The sequence below is a fragment of the Schistocerca cancellata genome, chromosome 6 (assembly GCF_023864275.1).
Source record: "Schistocerca cancellata isolate TAMUIC-IGC-003103 chromosome 6, iqSchCanc2.1, whole genome shotgun sequence".
Taxonomy (NCBI): domain Eukaryota; kingdom Metazoa; phylum Arthropoda; class Insecta; order Orthoptera; family Acrididae; genus Schistocerca; species Schistocerca cancellata.
Genome location: NC_064631.1, coordinates 673,249,546 through 673,271,189, shown reverse-complemented (window position 1 = coordinate 673,271,189; position 21,644 = coordinate 673,249,546).

Genomic DNA, 21,644 nt, shown 5'->3' with positions numbered 1-21,644 from the left:
AGCTTTTAGCAAATGCAACAAATCGAACAATTGCCCCACACTTCCGTTACGTAAGATTAAATTACAAGGTGCAATCTTTGGAAAAAGTGTAGATGTACGCCAACAAACCAATTTAGAATTCTTTTGCCAAAGCCACAGCTTCTCTATGAACTTTCTTATTGTTCCATTATTGTCGACGGAAATTATTCTGGGAGTAGACTTTTTGAATGAATACAAAGCAATCTTAAGCTTTCACGATGCTGAAATAAGTTTAGAGAAAGAAGGTAAGTCAATAACTTTGAAATTTGAAGACTGGCTCTCAAACCATGATGAGGAAATTAATCGGCTTTACCTTCTGTTAGATAACAGTTCGGAATTTTCTACGGAACTAGACACTAACAATCACTCTGCAAGTACTGACAGGGATGACATCGACGACATATTTGAAATTAATGAGTTAATTCAGAATAAAATTCAAACAATTGAGAATTGTAATGACACTGATAGGCAGGACCTTTTTGAGATTTTACAAGCACATTCCACAGTTTTTACTCACAAAACAGGAACAATCAAGGGATTTCAATACCAATTTCGTGTTCGTGAGCATACTAAATTTTGTGTTAGACCATACGTAATTCCAGCACATTATAGGGACCGTGTTAGAACAGAAATACAATCTATGCTTGACGAGGGCATTATTGAGCCTGCAGTAAGCTCATACAACAATCCGTTACATGTTGTTGAGAAGAAAAATGGATCGATCAGACTTGTCTTAGATTCGAGACAAATCAATACTATCATTATTCCTGAAACAGACAGGCCGCAGACGATGGAAGAACTTCTTCAAAATTTTAATGGTGTAAAAGTGTTGTCTTCCATTGATCTCAGATCCAGCTTTTATCAGATCGAACTTCATCCAGAATGCAGAAAATACACAGCTTTCCTTTGTTTCGGCGTTTGTTATCAGTTTCGGAAACTTCCTTTTGGTTTGAACATTTCTTCGGCAGCATTCATTCGTGGGTTAAATTCCATACTACCTGAGTTCTTAAAACGTCACATCACCTTATATGTTGACGATATTCTAATAGCAGAAGCTTCATGGGAACAACACAATCGCATCCTCAACAGTTTGTTACGTATTTTTGCAGAATCTGGAATTACAGTTAACTTGGAAAAGTCTGAATTCGGTAGGACAAAGGTGAAGTTTTTGGGACATATTATTTCTTCTGAAGGCATTCAGCCGGATCCTGAAAAGTTAGAAGCAATCAGAGCCATTCCAGTTCCCTCCACAAAGAAACAAGTCCGCAGTTTTCTAGGTCTCGTAAATTTTTACCGTCGTTTTCTGAATATGCAAATTCTAGTTACACCAAAACTTTGTTCTCTCACTGGAAAAAATACTATTTGGAACTGGGACGAACAAGCACAGTTGGAATTCAATTCTTTGAAAGAAGCGTTACTTCACGCGCCAATACTAGCTCATCCAGATCTGTCACAAGATTTCTGCCTTAGTACGGATTCTTCTAAAGTCGGTCTTGGTGCCCACTTATTTCAAGAAGCCATAGAAAATGACACTACTGTTCAGAAAACCATTGCTTTTGCTAGCCGAGTGCTAACAAAATCTGAAAAAAATTATTCCGTTACTGAATTAGAAGCTTTAGCTATCGTTTGGGCATTTAACAAATTCCGTTTCTTTCTTTCTGGTAAGCACGTAAAAGTATACAGTGATCATCGTGCATTACAATTTCTTATGTCTTCAAAATTAAAACATGATAGGTTAAAACGTTGGGCATTGTTTCTGCAAGAATTCCGCTTCACAATAGTCTACATTCCCGGCAAGGAGAACATTGTTGCGGACGCGCTGTCACGCGCACCGGCTGGGCTTGAGAAAAGTAACACAGAAGGCAACCTCGAGAAAAATTTCAGTATTCTTTACATTCAGAAAGTCGCCTTTGAAAACTTTATCACCACATCTTTAAAGGACATTGCTCATGAACAAGATAAAGATCCGATTTGGAAAGACATCAAAAGTAAATGGCATGAAAAGACACACACTCAGATTCGGCATTATTACCTGGTTAGAAACAACATACTCTTCAAACGCTGCACTGTTGATGACAAGCTATGGGTACTTTGCATTCCAGACGATTTTGTTAATAAGCTCATTTGGTACATTCATTTCAGCTACGCACATTTTGGCCCACGAAAATGTTATCATATTCTTCGAACGACTTGTTATTTTAACAATATGGAAAAGCGAATTCGAAGAGTCTTGTCTATTTGTAAACTTTGTCAAAAGGCGAAACCGTCTACTATCTCACATCGTGCTCCGTTGTTTCCAATTATTCCTTCTAAATTAAAAGAATTTGCTGCTGTTGATCTCTTGGGACCCCTTGTCAGAACATCGAATGGATTTTCGTACGTTCTAGTCGCTGTTGAACTTACTTCAAAATTTGTTTCTTTCACTCCGTTACGTAAAGCCACTGGACGGTCTGTATCCAACGCCTTTGTTAAAAATTTCTTACGTGAAGTTGGACACGTTAGTAAAGTCATTTCAGATAACGGACCACAATTCAGATCTGCTGTTTGGTCACGCATGCTTCGGAACCATAAAATCAAACCTGTTTTTATTTCATTGTATTCACCACATTGTAACCCGTCTGAACGGATTATGAAAGAAATCAATAAGCTTTGCAGACTTTATTGTCACAGAAAGCATCAGCATTGGGACAGATATTTACACTTATTTCAAAATGTGCTGAATGAAATGCCTCATGATTCCACTGCTTTACCACCTACTCTTGTACTGAAGAATGTAGAACCTCCGAACAGAATCAGAGAGCTTGTACCTTTCCCGAATACACGTAAACTTCGACACAAAGACATAATTGATTTGGCTCTTAAAAATATAAAATCTGCAGCAGACAAAAGGAGAAAACTACACGGTAAAGCAAATGCAAAGAAATTATATATTGGTCAGAAAGTTCTCATTAAAGCTCATTCATTGTCACATAAGAAGAAACACTTGAGTCACAAATTCTTTCTAGTTTACAATGGACCTTACAGAATCCGACGTATACCACATGATAATTGCGTTGAAGTTGAAACTCTGCGTACTAGGAAGAGTAAAGGTTTACACCACATTTCTCATGTAAAACCATTTATTGACAGATAATCTGCTTTTTAACTTAGTCTTTGCAATTTTCACTTCACGCTACTTGTACAATTTGTCACACTAAGAAACTGTTAACATGCAACTATGTTTTAAAGCTAACTAACCATCCAGTCAAGAACATAGGTAACTTAGACAAGTAATTGCTAATGCATTGTTATTGCGAACAGACGACACAGTGTTGTTATTTATACATTCCTCCTTGTTAGTTGCACGATTACGTAACGAATATACGGCTTACATACTTAGAACATATACCAGCACTGCTAATGAAATTTTCATGCAACATTTTGGTTTGCTTGAGAGTGGATTCTGGATTTGAGGTGCTTTCTGTGAAATGCCAGATGACACAGTGGTTAGTTTATGTGACAGCTACGCGATTTTATCACGACGCTGCTAATGCGTGATAATTTACAATGTTGCTTTTGCGGTGTATCTGTTTTATATCTGCACAGGTTTTTTTTGAATTCTTCTATACATGTTTTAGTGGTGACTTTTGTGCTATTGCTACAAGGAGACAGCCTTTTCCGTAGGACAACAATACGTTACAGCACAGTACTTTCCTCATCACGGCAATAAGCGTAATAACTAAGTTATCTATACGCAAAGCATTTCACTTTTGTGTATCATGAGGTAAGTACATTGACTTCTGCAGAACTTAGCTTTTGGAGGACGATAAATACGACACTTCCCAGAGATTATCTTACAGTAAGACGCATATTTAGCGCTACAGGACACGTATTTGAGTGATTAATTTTGTACTTAAAACATTTATTTTTAAAGAGTTTTGAATTACAAAGAAAGTTTTTCGTGATACATTTCATTCCATTGCTGTAATCTGTAACACCTGAGGGTATAATTACAATAAACCTCAGGGGGGTACACGCCTACTTTGTGTACCATGTGTTTGGCAAGCACAAGGAGCCCTAGCTAATATGGTATTTGCTTATACAATTTAACACATCGGTACCATATTTCTCTAACACATAAATTACACAGCTATCTGATCATTTAACAGAGAAACAAACTTTTTTATTACGTCAGTGACACATGTTTACGCAATTACAGAGTTGGATAACTTCACACTTACGAAATTGTATTTTGTCTGTACTGTGTGAACTGTTCATATTTTTTTGGTACCATTGTGATACTATGAGAGCTTTGAATGATGTATTTGGTATGAGATCGTGATTTTTAAAGTACGTTTGAGGCAGATGACACTATTAAAATGAGCAGAGAATATTTCTTATGGTTTGAAATTATTGCAGAAAGCTACGACTTTTTTGAGATTTGACTGAGGTGTTATGATGTTATTTTTACGACGACGATGTGTATTATGCTGTTGAGGTATGTTTATGTCAATAAGATGATGCTACCATATATGAGGAATGTGATTACGTGTTTATATGTATATGAATAATGAATAGAAGTTAAGGACTCTTGACTTGTGAAAAAGGATGTTGGAAACCGAGAATCGTACTTTAAGAGTTATGAAATGTGTGTGTAAATGCGTGAATGTATCACAATGCCGGCGAAAATTTTTTGGACACTGTTATATTCATAGGAGTTTGTTTCTACACATTTGCAACGTAAATTCTCGACCTGTGAAATGTTTATATGAGACTGTCTCTGTAGCGGAAAAATGTCGTAAATATTTCCATAAGAAAGTTAAGTGACCACCTGCACGTGCGTCGTCGGCACACAGCTGTGTCAGACACCTGGAGAACAAGCCATTAGGGTGTGCCTTTCATCGCTAATGCGACACGCTCGTTACTTGAAAACATGATTTTTGTAATGCGTTGTGGGCACACAGCTGTGTCAAACACCTGGAGAACAAGCCATTACGGTGTGCCTTTCATCGCTAATGCGACACCCTCGTTACTTGAAAACATATGATTACTCGCACTTTGTGCTAATTACTGAAATGCTTATTAATTGATGGGAAATATTCGTACATCTGCACACCTGATTATGACAAGTGTCTTTCTCCGAGAGTTGAGTGCTACTGACTTACGAAATGCCACATGACTATTGAATGATATTTTTATGCTTTGCTTTTCATAGTTGCTTATTTCATTTGATGTCTGGTTTCCAGCTGTGTTGCAGCATTGCTTTCATAAAATAAAATGCATTTGCTAATGTGAGCACTTTCTGTCAACAGATCTATTAAATAATTATTTTATGATCCACATTCTTTAAAAAAGGAGCACTTGGAAAGGAAAGAACAATAAGAAGGAACTAGTAACAGTAACTGGACACATAGTTTTCTTTTCAAGTACATGGTAATATTTTTTTTACAATCAGTTGTTATGGTGCACCACTTTAATTACATAGACATTAAGATTTGAATAGACATTTCCCTTGTCTGCATTGTTGTTTTTACTGTAATATTTTTTCTGCTTGAGCTATGTCATGTCTAGGTATAAGTTGCTGCTGTTTGCCAGACATAGTGTTATTGAATTTGACTTTTGCTAATTTCTTAATGCTGCTTGCTTCGCAAATCTGCGTTTTTTTTCATTGCTGTTTATATTAACTGTGTTATGTGATGCTGCATTGCCTCGTCCCTTGGTATATATATCTGAGCTCAGTAGATTTAAGTTAGCTTAAGAGGGGGTAGACTATATAAAAAAAACTGACTATGGAGAATAGGTAAAGAATGCATTACGAAGTTATATGAAAAAGATTTGGGCCCCAATGAGTATTGTACAATCAGAAATAATTAGTTTGAAAGAAATATGAATAGAATACAGGAAGGAGGTATAAATAGGACTTTTGGGAATAATGATGAACGAAGGGAGATCTCCATGCAAAATACTGCAGTAAAACAAACCCTGTCCTTTCCTTTTGTGTTATCCCACTATATGTTTGTGTACCCTTGTGTATTTGTGGTTTTCCTGTCTTTATGTGTTGATGTGTTTATGTGCTGATGAGAGCTATGTTGTAGAATTTTTCTAATACTCTGTTATTTTCTTTGTAAAGATGCTTAGACATTATTTATTCTGTGTTGTTTTAATGCTCATGTGTGAAGTTGAATTTTTAAAAGTGATTCTGATCTTTTATTTTTGTACTCATGTCATAATTTCTGTAACACTGATGTATATGTTTATTTCTATTCTTTTGTAAAGCCTGTACTACAAATGTTATCTGTATTGTTATGTTTTTAATTATGTATTTTGTACCTTTGTCATTGTATTCTTATGTTATAAAATTGTAATTGACAGCAGTTCATCAAATTAAGTAACTTGTAAGTTCCATCTCACTGCACACATTTCTGTTGGTCATAGTATATGGACAATATGTGAGAAGTAGGGACTGATAGTGTTTGCACGTGTGTTGATAATTCAGCAAGGGACTGGATAACAGCATTGCTGGTTCTAAAGACAATTCCTAAAACTTTGTGCGTGCACAAGTGACGGTTTATGGACTTGCTATCTTCTCTGCAAGATTCTTCGATGGTGATTGTGCACCTGCACAGTCGCAGCAGATGGTTGCTGGCCATCTCTACAAGGACTACAGTGGGTCTACACCTTTGCTGCCTCACCAATACTCTCTACCAGGACTGCAGTGGGTCTGCTCTGTGATGACCTACCTACCAATCTTCTTCAAAACGTCGACTGACTCTGCTGTGGGTTTGCTCTGTTGTGGCCCATTACCTGTCAGCATGTCAAGAGTCAGCACTGTCTTTCTGTTGGAAGGACAACACTACTTCTTCAAGACTGCATGGAAATCCACTACTTCCGTGTGCATTGTCTTTTACTGCTCAGACTTTGATAAAAGAAACGGCAGTTTTACTATGATGAACAATCTGGACTGTCTTTATGGACTGTGAGAAAATTTTAGCTTTTGACCAACATTGTATCAATAAGTGTGTGCATTTGATATCTTTCTTACTGTAACTATGAAAAATTTTTGTCAAATCTGTATTGGCCAGTGCCCAACACCATTTGTAAAAATTTTTGTGGGGAGCATGGGGGCTATGTAAGTAGGCTGTTTATGTTTTCTTTATGTAAGTTTGCTGTTTATGGTTTTCCTATTGGCAACGTTACGTAGCGCTCTCTGTATGAAAACCACTGGCTGTGCTGTGTGCAGTATGTGGCTAGTTTGCATTGTTGCCTGCCATTGTTGTCATGAACTGCTATAGCTGGATGTGAACAGCGCGTAGCGTTGCGCAGTTGGAGGTGAGCCGCCAGCAGTGGTGGATGTGGGGAGAGAGATGGCGGAGTTTTGAAAAATGTCACGAACTGCTGTATATATTATGAATCTTGAGGTAAATACATTGTTTGTTCTCTATTAGAATCTTTCATTTGCTAAGACTATCAGTAGTTAGTGCCTTCCGTAGTTTGTATCTTTTATTTAGCTGGCAGTAGTGGCACTCGCTGTATTGCAGTAGTTCGAGCAACGAAGATTTTTGTGAGGTAAGTGATTTGTGAAAGGTATAGTTTAATGTTTGTCAGGACCATTCTTTTGCAGGGATTTTTGATAGTCAGATTGCGTTGCGCTAAAATTATTGTGTGCCAGGTTAAGCACAGTCTTGTATAAATTGTTCTAAGGGGACGTTTCAAAGGGATCGGTTGGTAGGACATGTTCTGAGGCATCAAGGGATCACCAATTTAGTATTGGAGGTCGCCGTGGAGGGTAAAAATCGTAGAGGGCGACCAAGAGATGAATACACTAAACAGATTCAGAAAGATGTAGGTTGCAGTAGGTACTGGGAGATGAAGAAGCTTGCACAGGATAGAGTATCATGGAGAGCTGCATCAAACCAGTCTCAGGACTGAAGACCGCAACAGCAGTGAAGGGAGACGAATACTTAATTGTCATGGGTGACTGGAACTCGATAGTAGGAAAAAGAAGAGAAGGAAACGTGGTAGGTGAATATGGATTGGGGGTAAAAAACGAAAGAGGAAGCCGCCTGGTAGAATTTTGCGCAGAGCACAACTTAATCATAGGTAACACTTGGTTCAAGAATCATAAACGAAGGTTGTATACTCGGAAGAAGCCTGGAGATACTGGAAGGTCTCAGGTAGATTATATAATGGTAAGACAGAGATTCAGGAACCAGGTTTAAAAGTGAAAGACATTTCCAGGGGCAGATGTGGCCTCTGACCACAATCTATTGGTTATGAACTGTAGGTTAAAACTGAAGAAACTGCAAAAGTGGGAATTTAAGGAGATGGGACCTGATAAACTGACTAAATCAGAGGTTGTACAGAGTTTCAGGGAGAGCATAAGGGAACAGTTGACAAGAATGGTGGAAAGAAATACAGTAGAAGAAGAATGGGTAGCTTTGCGAGATGAAATAATGAAGGTAGCAGAGGATCAAGTAGGTAAAAAGACGAGGGCTAATAGAAATCCTTGGGTAACAGAAGAGATATTGAATTTAATTGATGAAAGGAGAAAATATAAAAATGCAGTAAATGAAGCAGGCAAAAAGGAATACAAACGTCTCACAAATGAGATTGACAGGAAGTGCAGAATGGCTAAGCAGGTATGGCTAGAGGAGAAATGTAAGGATGTAGAGGCTCATATCACTAGGGATAAGATAGATACTGCCTACAGGAATATTAAAGAGACCTTTGGAGAAAGAATTCAGATGGAAACTCAGTTCTAAGCAAGGAAGGGAAAGCAGAAAGGTGGAAGGAGTATATAAAGGGTCTATACAAGGGCGATGTTCTTGAGGACAATATTATTTAAATGGAAGAGAATGTAGATGAAGATAAAATAGGAGAAATGATACTGCTTGGAGAGTTTGACAGAGCACTGAAAGACCTGAGTCGAAACAAGGCCCGGGAGTAGACAACATTCCATTAGAACTACTGACAGCCTTGGAAGAGCCAGGCCTAACGAAACTCTACCATCTAGTGAGCAAGATGTATGAGACAGGCGAAATACCCTCAGACTTCAAGAAGAATATAATAATTCCAATCCCAAGGAAAGAAGGTGTTGACAGATGTGAAAATCACTGAACTGACAGTATAATAAGCCACGGCTGCAAAATACTAACACGAATTCTTTACAGACGAATGGGAAAACTGGTAAAAGCCGAACTAGGGGAAGATCAGTTTGGATTCCGTAGAAATGTTGGAACACGTGAGGCAATACTGACCCTACGACTTATCTTAGAAGAAAGATTAAGGAAAGGCAAACCTACGTTTCTAGCATTTGTAAACTTAGAGAAAGCTTTTGACAATGTTGACTGGAATACTCTCTTTCAAATTCTAAAGGTGGCAGGGGTAAAATACAGCGAGCGAAAGGCTATTTACAATTTGTGCAGAAACTAGATGGCAGTTATAAAGGTTGAGGGACATGAAAGGAAAGCAGTGGTTGGGAAGGTGGTGAGACAGGGTTGTAGCCTATCCCAGCTGTTATTCAATCTGTATACTGAGCAAGTAGTAAAGGAAACAAAAGAAAAATTCGGAGTAGGAATTAAAATCCATGGAGAAGAAATAAAAACTTTGAGGTTCGCCGATGACATTGTAACTCTGTCAGAGACAACAAAGGACTTGGAACAGCAGTTGAACGGAATGGATGGTGTCTTGAAGGGAGGATATAAGATGAACATCAACAAAAGCAGAATGAGGATAATGGAATGTATTTGAATTAAGTCGGGTGATGTTGAGGGTATTAGATTAGGAAATGAGACACTTAAAGTAGTAAAGGAGTTTTGGTATTTGGGGAGCAAAATAACTGATGATGGTCGAAGTAGAGAGGATATAAAATGTAGACTGGCAATGGCAAGGAAAGCGTTTCTGAAGAAGAGAAATTTGTAAACATCGAGTATAGATTTAAGTGTCAGGAAGCCATTTTTGAAAGTATTTGTATGGAGTGTAGCCATGTATGGAAGTGAAACATGGACGGTAAATAGTTTGGACAAGAAGAGAATAGAAGCTTTCGAAATGTGGTGCTACAGGAGAATGCTGAAGATTAGATGGGTAGATCACATAACTAATGAGGAAGTATTGAATAGGATTGGGGAGAAGAGAAGTTTGTGGCACAACTTGACCAGAAGAAGGGGTCGGTTAGTAGGACATGTTCTGAGGCATCAAGGGATCACCAGTTTAGTATTGGAGGGCAGCGTGGAGGGTAAAAATCGTAGGGGGAGACCAAGAGATGAATACACTAAGCAGATTCAGAAGGATGTAGGTTGCAGTAGGTACTGGGAGATGAAGAAGCTTGCACAGGATAGAGTAGCATGGAGAGCTGCATCAAACCAGTCTCAGGACTGAAGACCACAACAACAACAACCTATTGGGCTGCCACACATAACATATAAATACATGTGGTGTGTCTAAAAAGTTCGGTGAATGCTGTCAGAAAACAGCCGCCATCCGCTACAACACACCTTTGGTAATGTTCTTACGGCTTCTGGAAACTATCAGCAAAGGGCTCTTGCGGAATCGATCGCAGAACGACTGTCACACGATCTTTGATCGCATTCACGTCCGCATAAGGTTCATCTTTCATGGCCGCCTTCAAGCGTGGAATCAGGAAGAAGTCCGCAGGAGCCAGATCAGAGGAGTCCGGAGGGTGTTTGAGAACAGTTGCCATCTTCTGCACCAGGAATTGGCGCACACGGTTCGTGCAGTGTACACGGGCACTGTCATTGAACAACTTCCATTTTCCAGTCCTGCGCAACTCCGGCCGAACCCGCCGGATATGCTGTAGCAATCGGTTCAAAACGGACTGGTAAAATGCAGCATTAATTGTTTGATCTGCAGGAACAAATTCCTTGTGGATGATGCCATTGTTGTCGAAGAAGGAGATAAGGAGTGATTTCACTTTCAGTTTTTGCAGGCGGCTTTGTTTTTGGTCGCGAGGAAGACGGTGAACACCATGACATCGACTGCCGTTTTGATTCAGGGTCGAACTGGTAGCACCATGTCTCATCTTCCGCGTCGATGGTGTTCAGAAGCAATGGATCCTGGCCACACGTAGAAATGAAATCACCAGCAGTTCCCATCCGTTTTGCTTCCTCCTCGTCTGTGAGCCTGTGCGGCACAAATCGGGAGCAGATCTTCCGCATACGCAAATCATCGCGGACTATGATGCGCACCGTGTCCTTGCTAATGCCCAGTCGCTCCGCAATCAATCTGAGAGCCCGTCGCCTATCTCGTGCCAGCATTTGTCGCACTTTCTCGATCTTTCCTGGGGGTTCTGATTGTCGATGACCGACCTGAACGTGGTTTATCCTCAGTTGTTTCCTTCCCTTCACGGACGCGCTTAAACCATTCGCAAACAGATTTTCTGCTCACAGCTTCCCTCCCGTACACCTGCACCAACATTCCACGTGTCTCCCTGGCAGTCTTCCCCAATTTGTAGCAGAACTTTATGTTTACACGTTGTTCCATTGCGCTGTGACTCTTCCTCTCACACTGACTACGTTCAACTGGTCGCAGTTTCTTTACACAGCCAGTCACATGCAGTGCATGCCGTGTATTCTCCTCAAGTCTGAAGACCCATGTGCGTGCACGCACACATGCGTCAAGTTACCGTTCAGAGACGACACCATTTACCGAACTTTTTAGACACACCACGTATATACAATAATTGTAGATGAAATTTACAAAAAAATTTTAATGTTTGTTCAAGATCTTAAACCTCTGAATGTTGTTCACCGATTAATTCGAAATGTTGCATTTGAATATACGAGCATTATTCTATACCTATCTTTAAATATGTATAATATGTAAACAAATATATAGTATATAAATGGGAAAAGGTATTTCCAAAAATCTTGAAAAGTTCTTGTGCGATTTACTTCAAATTTTTACACAATATTCTGAATGACGTTTTCACAGACAAAGCAGATGGACGGAGACAGGGGGGAGAAGGATATTAGGAAGCATATCTAGTTCCCATTCATGTTTGAAACGCGTGATTTTCTTTTCTTTCTGTGGTGTCACCGCCAGACACCACACATGCTAGGTGGTAGCCTTTAAATCGGCCGCGGTCCGCTAGTATACGTCGGACCCGCGTGTCGCCACTGTCAGTGATTGCAGACCGAGCGCCGCCACACGGCAGGTCTAGAGAGACTTCCTAGCACTCGCCCCAGTTGTACAGCCGACTTTGCTAGCGAAGCTACACTGACAAATACGCTCTCATTTGCCGAGACGACAGTTAGCATAGCCTTCAGCTACGTCATTTGCTACGACCTAGCAAGGCGCCATTACCAGTTAATACTGAGATTGTAAAACCTGTACTGTCAAGAGCGAGGTTCACCAATTATGGAATAAAGTTAAGTATTATTTCAACTACGTACTTTATTTGCTACTATAATTTCCCTTAACTGTTCCAGACCTCACGCCAGTCTGCGTGAGCTTAAGGCGTGCATTTCGGCCTCCTCTAGCAACACGGTGTTGGCTCTTCTGCCAACACAATACTTTCTATTTAACCAGACTGAACCACAATAACGTGTGGCTGTGAACACCTAGTTTAGAGTGCGCAGAAGAAGTAACAGTTGCGAACGTTGTCATTGTGACAGACATTTTTCAATCTGTCTTTTCTTGCAGTCAGTGGACGCAGTTCTTTGTTCAAGTGATCCGCTGTATCTTATGGTAAAATATGTGTTAACTCAGCTTCAAATTATGTAAGAATCTACCTGGAATTCAAGCGGGTCCTGGAGCAGTGTGTAATTTTAGTGATTGTTGGTTTTTCTCGTCACCACTGGCATTAACATTTACATAATGTGTTAAATATGGAAATGCGTAAGTAATCCCACTTTGCAGTAGGTGATGCAGTGATTACTGATTCCCCCTCGTAAGTGCTGGAACAGAGTGAAAACTGGAGACCGAGAGAACGATGATGTGTCTTTTTCTTAATTATAAGCACATTAAGTAGCCTTTAAAATCTTAGTAAGCTGATATCAGATGAGAGTTATCCACTCCGATATGCAAGGTCCCATAATTCGCAGTCATATTCTTCTTTCAGCTTCAGTTCAAAAATGGTTCAAATGGCTCTGAGCACTATGGAACTGAACATCTTAGGTCATCGGTCCTCTAGAACTTAGAACTACTTAAACCTAACTAACCTAAGGACATCACACACATCCATGCCCGAGGCAGGATTCGAACTTGCGACCGTAGCAGTCCCGCGGTTCCAGACTGCAGCGCCTAGAACAGCACGGCCACCGAGGCCTGCCAGCTTCAGTCCGTTGGTGGATATTATTAGCACATTACCGAGACTGACAGTATCTCCTTAGGTTTAAAAGTAAGTTATCAGCAACGGAAAGTTACTTCACTGTTTAAAAAACGGGGCGGGGATAACAAGTAATTACGGGGGAATCTATCTAATGAGGCTTCTAATAAAATCTACAGCAAAATAATTAATAAAATGCTTCGAAGCATCTCTGATTCAATTTTATTAGAACAGCAAGCAAGCTTCCGTAAAGGAAGACCTTGTGCTGTCGATGTTTTCTCTTTGAAATAAATTATACAAAAAGGACGAGAATTCAATTTGGAGACACGCTTAGCATTTATAGATTTTGAGGAGTCATTTAATCGCAGCCTCAGAAAAGAAGCTCTGGTCAATAACAGAGAAAAGAGGTTTCCGCAGACACCTGATAAAGAGTATGTCAAGCTTTATTGAAAACACCCAAATAAGAACAGATGCTGGCAAAGAACAGATAAACCAGGAAGTAAGGAAAGACTGTAGTATGTCGCCTACACTGTTCAACGCTGCATCGTTTACCTGGTGAGGGAATGTATGAAGGGGTGGAATACTCTGGAGGTGTAAGAACTGCGGCAGGAAAATTTCTAAACATTGACGACCAGGTAACCATGCAGAACAGTGAGGACAAAATACAAATTGCGGTACGTAGATTAAACAATACAAGCCCAAATTATATGTGGAACGATAAGGAAAACAATGAAGGGTAAAATGAGAAGAGAAACCACAACGAAATTTTAACAAAGTCTTGGTACTATCTACTGTATTGTAGGGAGCAGACTTCGACATTAACATAAAACACGCAAGGCAACTTGGAACATCAGAAATGAAGTTCTTTCGATCGGTGAAAGATTGCTGACATGCAGGGACTATGTAATCATTAAATTACTCCATATCCGAACACATTCACCCGCTCGATACAATTTGACACTAGACTCATCCGATCAGGCAGCAAGTTTCCAGTCACCAACAGTTCAATGTCGGTGTTGACGGGCCCAGGCGCGGCGTAAACCTTTGTGTCGTGCAGTCATCAAGGGTACACGGGCGGGCCTTCGGCTCCGAAAGCCCATATCGATGATGTTTCGTTGATTGGTTCGCACGCTGACACTTGTTGATGGCCCAGCATTGAAATCTGCAGCAATCTGCGGAAGGATTGCACTTCTGTAACGTTGAAAGATTCTGTTCAGTTGGCATTGGTCCCGTTCTAGCAGGATCTTTTTCCGGCCACAGCGATGTCGGAAATGTGATGTTTTACCATTCCTGATATTCACGGTACACTCATGAAATAGTCGTACGGGAAAATTCCCACTTCATCACTACCTCGTAGTTGCTGTGTCCTATCGCTCGTGCGCCGACTACAACACCACGTTCAAATTCACTTAAATCATGATAACCTGCCATTGTAGCAGCAGTAACCGATCTAACAACCGCGCCAGACACTTGTTGTCTTATATAGGCGTTGCCGACCGCATCGCTGTCTTCTGCCTGTTTACATATCTCTGTATTTGAACACGCATGCCTATACCAGTGTCTTTGGCGCTTCAGTTTAGATAACAGATGTATTCTTTCAATACTTTCAAAACTTCTTGTACCTCCCACAAGGATTTTCCTTCATTGTTGTTGATTTTTGGATCTTTGACTCGACAGGGTCGACCTTATAAACAATAAATTGTAAAATAGTATAAGTAGAAAACACGACCTTAAAAATATGATGAAGTACACCTGTATAAAATAGAAGTCTTCTCTTATTTTAAAATGATGAAGCCGAAGTGGCATCATCATAAAGCTAGTTTGGGATAATACCACAGCGCAGGACAGGCCAAATTGCCAGAAAAAGATAATGTGATCAGCATCATTGTTCGCAGCAAACTGAGGTTAATTTGCTTCACAAAAAACACATTTGTAACGCAAACCCACGCGGTGTTGTTACTACACACATATTTAACAAATACGTATGCATCATTTAGCAAAAAACGACAGTTAAGGGACAAACTCTTATGGAGCTAAAGGTGTTACAAGTTGTTACAGTAATAAAATGAAACACAACAAAAATAGGTAAAGAGTATTTGTTTTTACTTTATTATAAATGAAATGGGTGAATGAGGATGGCGGTAACTTTACATTGTAGCAATATACCCATTGTTGAGATGTCAGAAAAGGCAACACCGTGTTACGAGAGGAGGCCGAAATGCACGCGTCTTAGGTCACGCAGGCTGGCGTGAGGAGGGAAGAACTACACTGACGTGAGGTCTGGAACATGACAAGGAATGAGAATTCAGAAAGCAGACGTCATTAGTTCATACCTAACTTCAATCCATTAATGATGAACGTCGCTCTTGACGGTACATGATTTACAATATCAATATCAATAGTAACTGAATATGGCGCCTTGCTAGGTCGTAGCAAATGAAGTAGCTGAAGGCTATGCTAAACTGGCGTCTCGGCAAATGAGAGCGTATGTAGACAGTGAACCATCGATAGCAAAGTCGGCTGTACAACTGGGGCGAGTGCTAGGGAGTCTCTAGATCTACCGTGTGGCGGCGCTCGGTTTGCAATCACTGATAGTGGCTACACGCGGGTCCGACGTATACTAACGGACCGCGGCCGATTTAAAGGCTACCACCTAGCAAGTGTGGTGTCTGGCGGTGACACCACACCCGCGTTTTAAGGAGCTAACGAGACTGCATACAAATGAAAAAAATAAATAAAAATGAAGCCGAAAGAAAAAAGGTAAGACGGCGGTAAGCGACATCTTTGGTCGTATCCCTCGAAATGCGGAGTAGGCAAATACTGACCGGAGGAAAACAACTACCTTGTGGCTCCTCGTACTTCGCGGTACATCGCGTCGACAAAAGCGTTATGAAACATTTAACTATCTGCTGGCCTTATCGATTGATAAAGACCAGACCAGACAGTCACAGTACTATACAGACCGTCAGGGGCACGCTTTCAAGCTAACCTACGAAAACCTCACGAACGTGCTCTGACTTCGACCCGCGTGGCACTTTGACTGCTAACTCCCTGCAGCGAAGCTACTCATTCGCGTAAAGCACGAGATCAGCAGCAGGTTTTTTGATTGACTGTATCAACACAGAGCATAAAAAACTACAGTCACTATCAGAGAAAACGTGCCTGACAAATGTGAGGACAGGTATCGGGCGTACCAAAGTAAGATTAAGTTCGCTGCTCTGACGTGGACTGTTTACCCGACATGATTAGTTCAGTCGCGCCTGCACTCTTCCGTGTCTTGGGGAGACCTAGAAGCAGTTTTATGCGAGAAGTTAGTATTTTTGGAGATATCTTCAACGTTTTTCTGAATTTTTGTTACACATTATGTATTTGTAAACGTTTGATGCCCTCTGTCAGTGCAACGTGATACACAGTAGATTTCACGCACATGAGCAGATCCTAGAAGGGATCTTACAAGTTTGTATGAGCTATCTCTCTAGTAGACAATGTGCAGGTTACCAACAAACTACTTACCGTTTCCATCACTGTTAGCGGAACCTAATTTGTGGCTTCGCTTTACTATCCCAGGGATCGATACTTATAAGTGACTTGTGACATAAATAGCTCACGTTGAGATTCGTTAATCGTTAGGTCAGAGACAGCTACATTTTTGCGATTCGTCAAGTACATAGTTCCACATATTTCGATTTTCACCCAAAACTGATATTTCATCAAGATCTATTACTACAATGTTCACCAGTTAACACTTCTATGTTAACAATCGTACCATCTACGAAACGTTTGAGATGGTATCTAATATGCTCATGTACAATCGTTATTCTTGTATAATTGCCTTACTATCCAAAAATTTTGCCGTCGATAACGGGCTTCAAATAACGACTCGTTCTCGAATTTCGCAAAGCATTAAATATTATGTAAAGGATTATCACATACATCAAACTATATAACCCGTCAGAGTCTATTGTTATATGTGTTTGGAAATTGTGTGAACTGAATGTAATCGCCTTTGACGTAAGACTTAAGTTTCAGTCTCTAAACTGCCGCGGACATATATGCAGCTTCTACCGTTGTTCTCGCTAGTTAATTAAAAAGAAAGCGTAACAAGCATAGAAACAATGTGCTACTTGTCATTAGTTTTGGTATGGAATTCAGTACTCAGATTACTACCACAATCTGTCGTTGTATTCGGCTCATTGTCCACTTACGTATTTGCGATGTGAGCGCTTCCTGAAAATTTATACAATTTGACAGCATGTACATCAACAACGAACGTTATATAAAGAGCAGATTTCTTTTAATCCGGTAGAAGTGAATTTTATTCTAGTTCTTCTACCTTCCCTAACAATACATGAAAAAAGCATTTATTAATACTCAAACTGCATTTAAACATTCGTTTGTCATACGCCTTCTCTGAATCTCTGGTTAAAAGAAACATGTCACGTGATTACTTCAACACACAATTCTACAGTAAGTGAAACAATCTGGATACGTACATAGAGTACACATAATTCCCGATGCACATTGATATTTGAAAACCTTCTCTCAGCTCTTTAATTGTACCGGGTGATCAAAAAGTCAATATGAATTTGAAAACTGAATAAATCACGGAATAATGTAGATAGAGAGGTACAAATTGACACACATGCTTGGAATGACATAGGGTTTTATTAGAACAAAAAAAAATACAAAAGTTCAAAAAATTTCCGACAGATAGTAGCAATAATTAGCATAACAAAGTTAGGCAAAGCAAAGATGATGTTCTTCACAGGAAATGCTCAATATGTCCACCATCATTTCTCAACAATAGCTGTGGTCGAGGAATAATGTTGGGAACAGCATTGTAAAACATGTCCGGAGTTATGGTGAGGCATCGGCGTCGGATGTTGTCTTTCAGCATCCGTAGAGATGTCGGTCGATCACGATACACTTGCGACTTCAGGTAACCCCAAAGCCAATAATCGCATGGACTGAGGTCTACGGACCTGGGAGGCCAAGCATGACGAAAGTAGCGGCTGAGCACACGATCATCACCAAACGACGCGCGCAAGAGATCTTTCACGCGTCTAGCAATACTTTTTTTTTTCGTTCTAATAAAACCCCATGTCATTCCAAGCATGTGTGTCAATTTTTACCTCTCTATCTACATTATTCCGTGGTTTATTAAGTTTTCAAATTTATATTGACTTTTTGATCAGCCGGTATATAAACCGTTTGATATTCATTCTTACATCCAGGTTTCTTTCCTGATTTTACAAAAAAGGTACAGCACGGAACACCAAAGTTAACTAAACTAATTGAAATTCCGATAAGAGCAGAGAAATAGGGCTTTTATAATAAACTTTGAAATCACTGTTAAATTCCCTAACACGAACACGAGATTGCGCTGGGAGAATAATTACATTTAGACGATTCCGTCAAATCAGTTCTATGGAGTAGACGAGAAATTAGTCTCTACAGGTCATACCGTATTTTACGCACTATAATACGCACATTTTTCTTCGAAAAATTGCCTCAAAAATTCTGGTGCGTCTTATACTCGGAATTAATATAAAAAGTCCAGTGTTCAATTTAAAATTCCAACCAGTCTTAAAAATGGGCGTATACTCGATACCTCGGGAAACCTGTCTCCATCTGGCAATACTGGATACAACTGGCAGTAGCAGTGGGCCGCTGCGACGAAAAAGAGTTACGGGGATTCACAAGGTTGCTAATACTGGCTCCCTCCCGCATCGCCATCAGAAACCCAGAACACTGTCCAGCCTATGATGCGTTATTGCAGTCTACGTCACCAGTACCCTTGAAATGAAAGTGATTGGTGTTTTGGGTAACAGTACAAACGGAGTAGCTGAGCGGCAATTCGGCTCACCACAAAAAAAGAAAAAAAATACTATTCACGATTGGCGGGCTAGTAAAGAAGCACTGAAAAAATGAGTAAAACTAAATGTGCAAATGGAGGACTAAATGCAAAATGGCCAAAACAAGATGACTTATTGAAATGGATTCAAGAGCAACGTCAATAGGGCCTTGGAATTAATACAAAACGATTCAAATACACGCTCGTAAGCTAGTAGTACAGTGGAACTTAACACACTTTAAGGGCGGAGTTGGTTGGTGCCACAGGTTTATGAAGCGTCATGGACTTAGCATGCTAACCAAAAGCAAAATATCTCAGAAAATGCCATAAGAGTATGAAAAGAAAATATTATCTTTCCATCGCTTTATTATTCTACATGGAAAGAAAACCAGTGTGGAATTATGACAAATAGCGAATACGGACGAAATTCCTCTGACTTTTTATGTGCCGAGTAACAGAATTGTTGCAAAGAGAGGTGCTAAAACTGTGACTATAAAAACACTATGCTTCACTATTGTCCTTTCAGGTTGTGTTGACTGCCCTAAGCGTAATCCAATGATCATTTTCTAGCGCAAAACAATTCCAGAACCTTCTGAAATACCTCCAGGTGTTGTTCACGTTCATGACGAGGGTTGGATGGACGAGGCTGCTACGAAAAATCTGGATTAACAGAATGTGGTAGAAGAGGAAAGGTTCCTTACTGAAGAAGAATTCTTCTCTTGTGCCAGATCAGTTTAGTAGTCATTTGAACAATTCTGTGAAACAGAAACTGGGACAGGAAAATACAGAGCTTGCTGTTATTCCGGGAGGAGTTACTTCAGAATTGCGACTTTTTGATTTCTCGATAAATAAACCATCTAAAGAGTATATGAGACAGGAATTAAACAAATGGATGATGCAGAAAACCCAGCATGATTTCACGTCTTAGGGAGCTTTAAAACGACGTACGATTAAACAAGTTTGTCAGTGGATAAAACAGTCGTCATCTAGAGTGAGAGAAGACGTTATTGTTACATCTTTAAAAAAATGGTTCAAATGGCTCTGAGCACTATGGGACTTAACATCTCAGGTCTTCAGTCCCCTAGAACGTAGAACTACTTAAACCTAACTAACCTAAGGACATCACACACATCCATGCCCGAGGCAGGATTCGAACCTGCGAACGTAGCGGTCGCGCGGTTCCAGACTGTAACGCCTAGAACCACTCGGCCACCAACGGCGGGCACATCTTTAAAGAAGTGCGACATAAGTAATGCTGGATATGGCAGTGAAGACCGTTTTATATATGAAGAGACCAACGAAGACGACAAGGAGGAGGAAGAAGAATAAGAAGAAGAAGAAGAAGAAGAATGTTCAGATGACAATTTTCAGGGATTTAAGAGGTCAGTCTTATTTTATAAACTAGGAATCCTTTTAGTCTGGCTTTCCAATCTAATAATAAAAATAGTAAATGTTATTTTAAAAAACGCCTAAAAATTAAGGTCCTTCTCATAGTCCGCAGTGTCCTATAATTGTCCTATAATCCGTAGAGTCTTATAGTCCATAAATTACGGTATCTTTCCGGGAAACAAGAGTTGGCTGCGACATGTTTTGCGCACACAGCCATATAAAACTTCACATCAGATATAAACGATATAACTTTAAAAGCATGAACTGTGACGTAAATTAAATAAATGCCGTCAGACAGACCTGTATGAAGATCTTTATATTTCCATACACAACAAGCAGATGGAAATAAATTGCTTTTTGAAGAGTTTCTAAAATGAGGGGTATTGCAGACGTGTAAGTGAACTGTAAGAAATATATACCTAAATTATCTTTACTTTATAACTGTTTTTATTATTTTGTTTGTTGTTGTCGTGTAAGCAAACTGGTTTCCTTTTCTTGAACTTACCTGTATGTTTGTGTAGTAATGTTTACCTGGACAATGCAAGTGGCGTGCTTACGTAAACACTGTATGATAAAAAAGAGTCACCATATCCATCTGATACTGTATTGCAATTAACTTCAACCAAAATGAATTAGAAAACGTAAAACTGTATACTAATTAAACTATACAGTGCAGTGTTGCGTACTGGAGTGAACTGTGCTACAATGCGGGACGTCTCAATCCTTGTCTTAAAGTTACAGCACACAAAAGTAATAGAATAAAAATTCTACGTGAAATTACAAATGGAAATTTGAAAGAAAAAATATCCATAACGCTTTTATTAAAATGCCCTACAATTTTATGTACGCAAACTGACTACATAAAATTCCAAACATCAAATGATGAGCACGCGAAGGTACGACACTGCATTGTAATAATAAGACTACCTGACAAACGAATTAAATCTGAACCGAACTTTACTTAAAATGACCCAGATGATAACTCTGAGGTTTAACTCAGAATGATCTACTATGTCCTGACTCTAATGTTAATATGGCTCTAAAAATCTTCATAGCTTACCTTGAGGCTACGGAAACGCGGCGCTGCTCGAAAACGCTAAATATTAAACTGCAGATGAG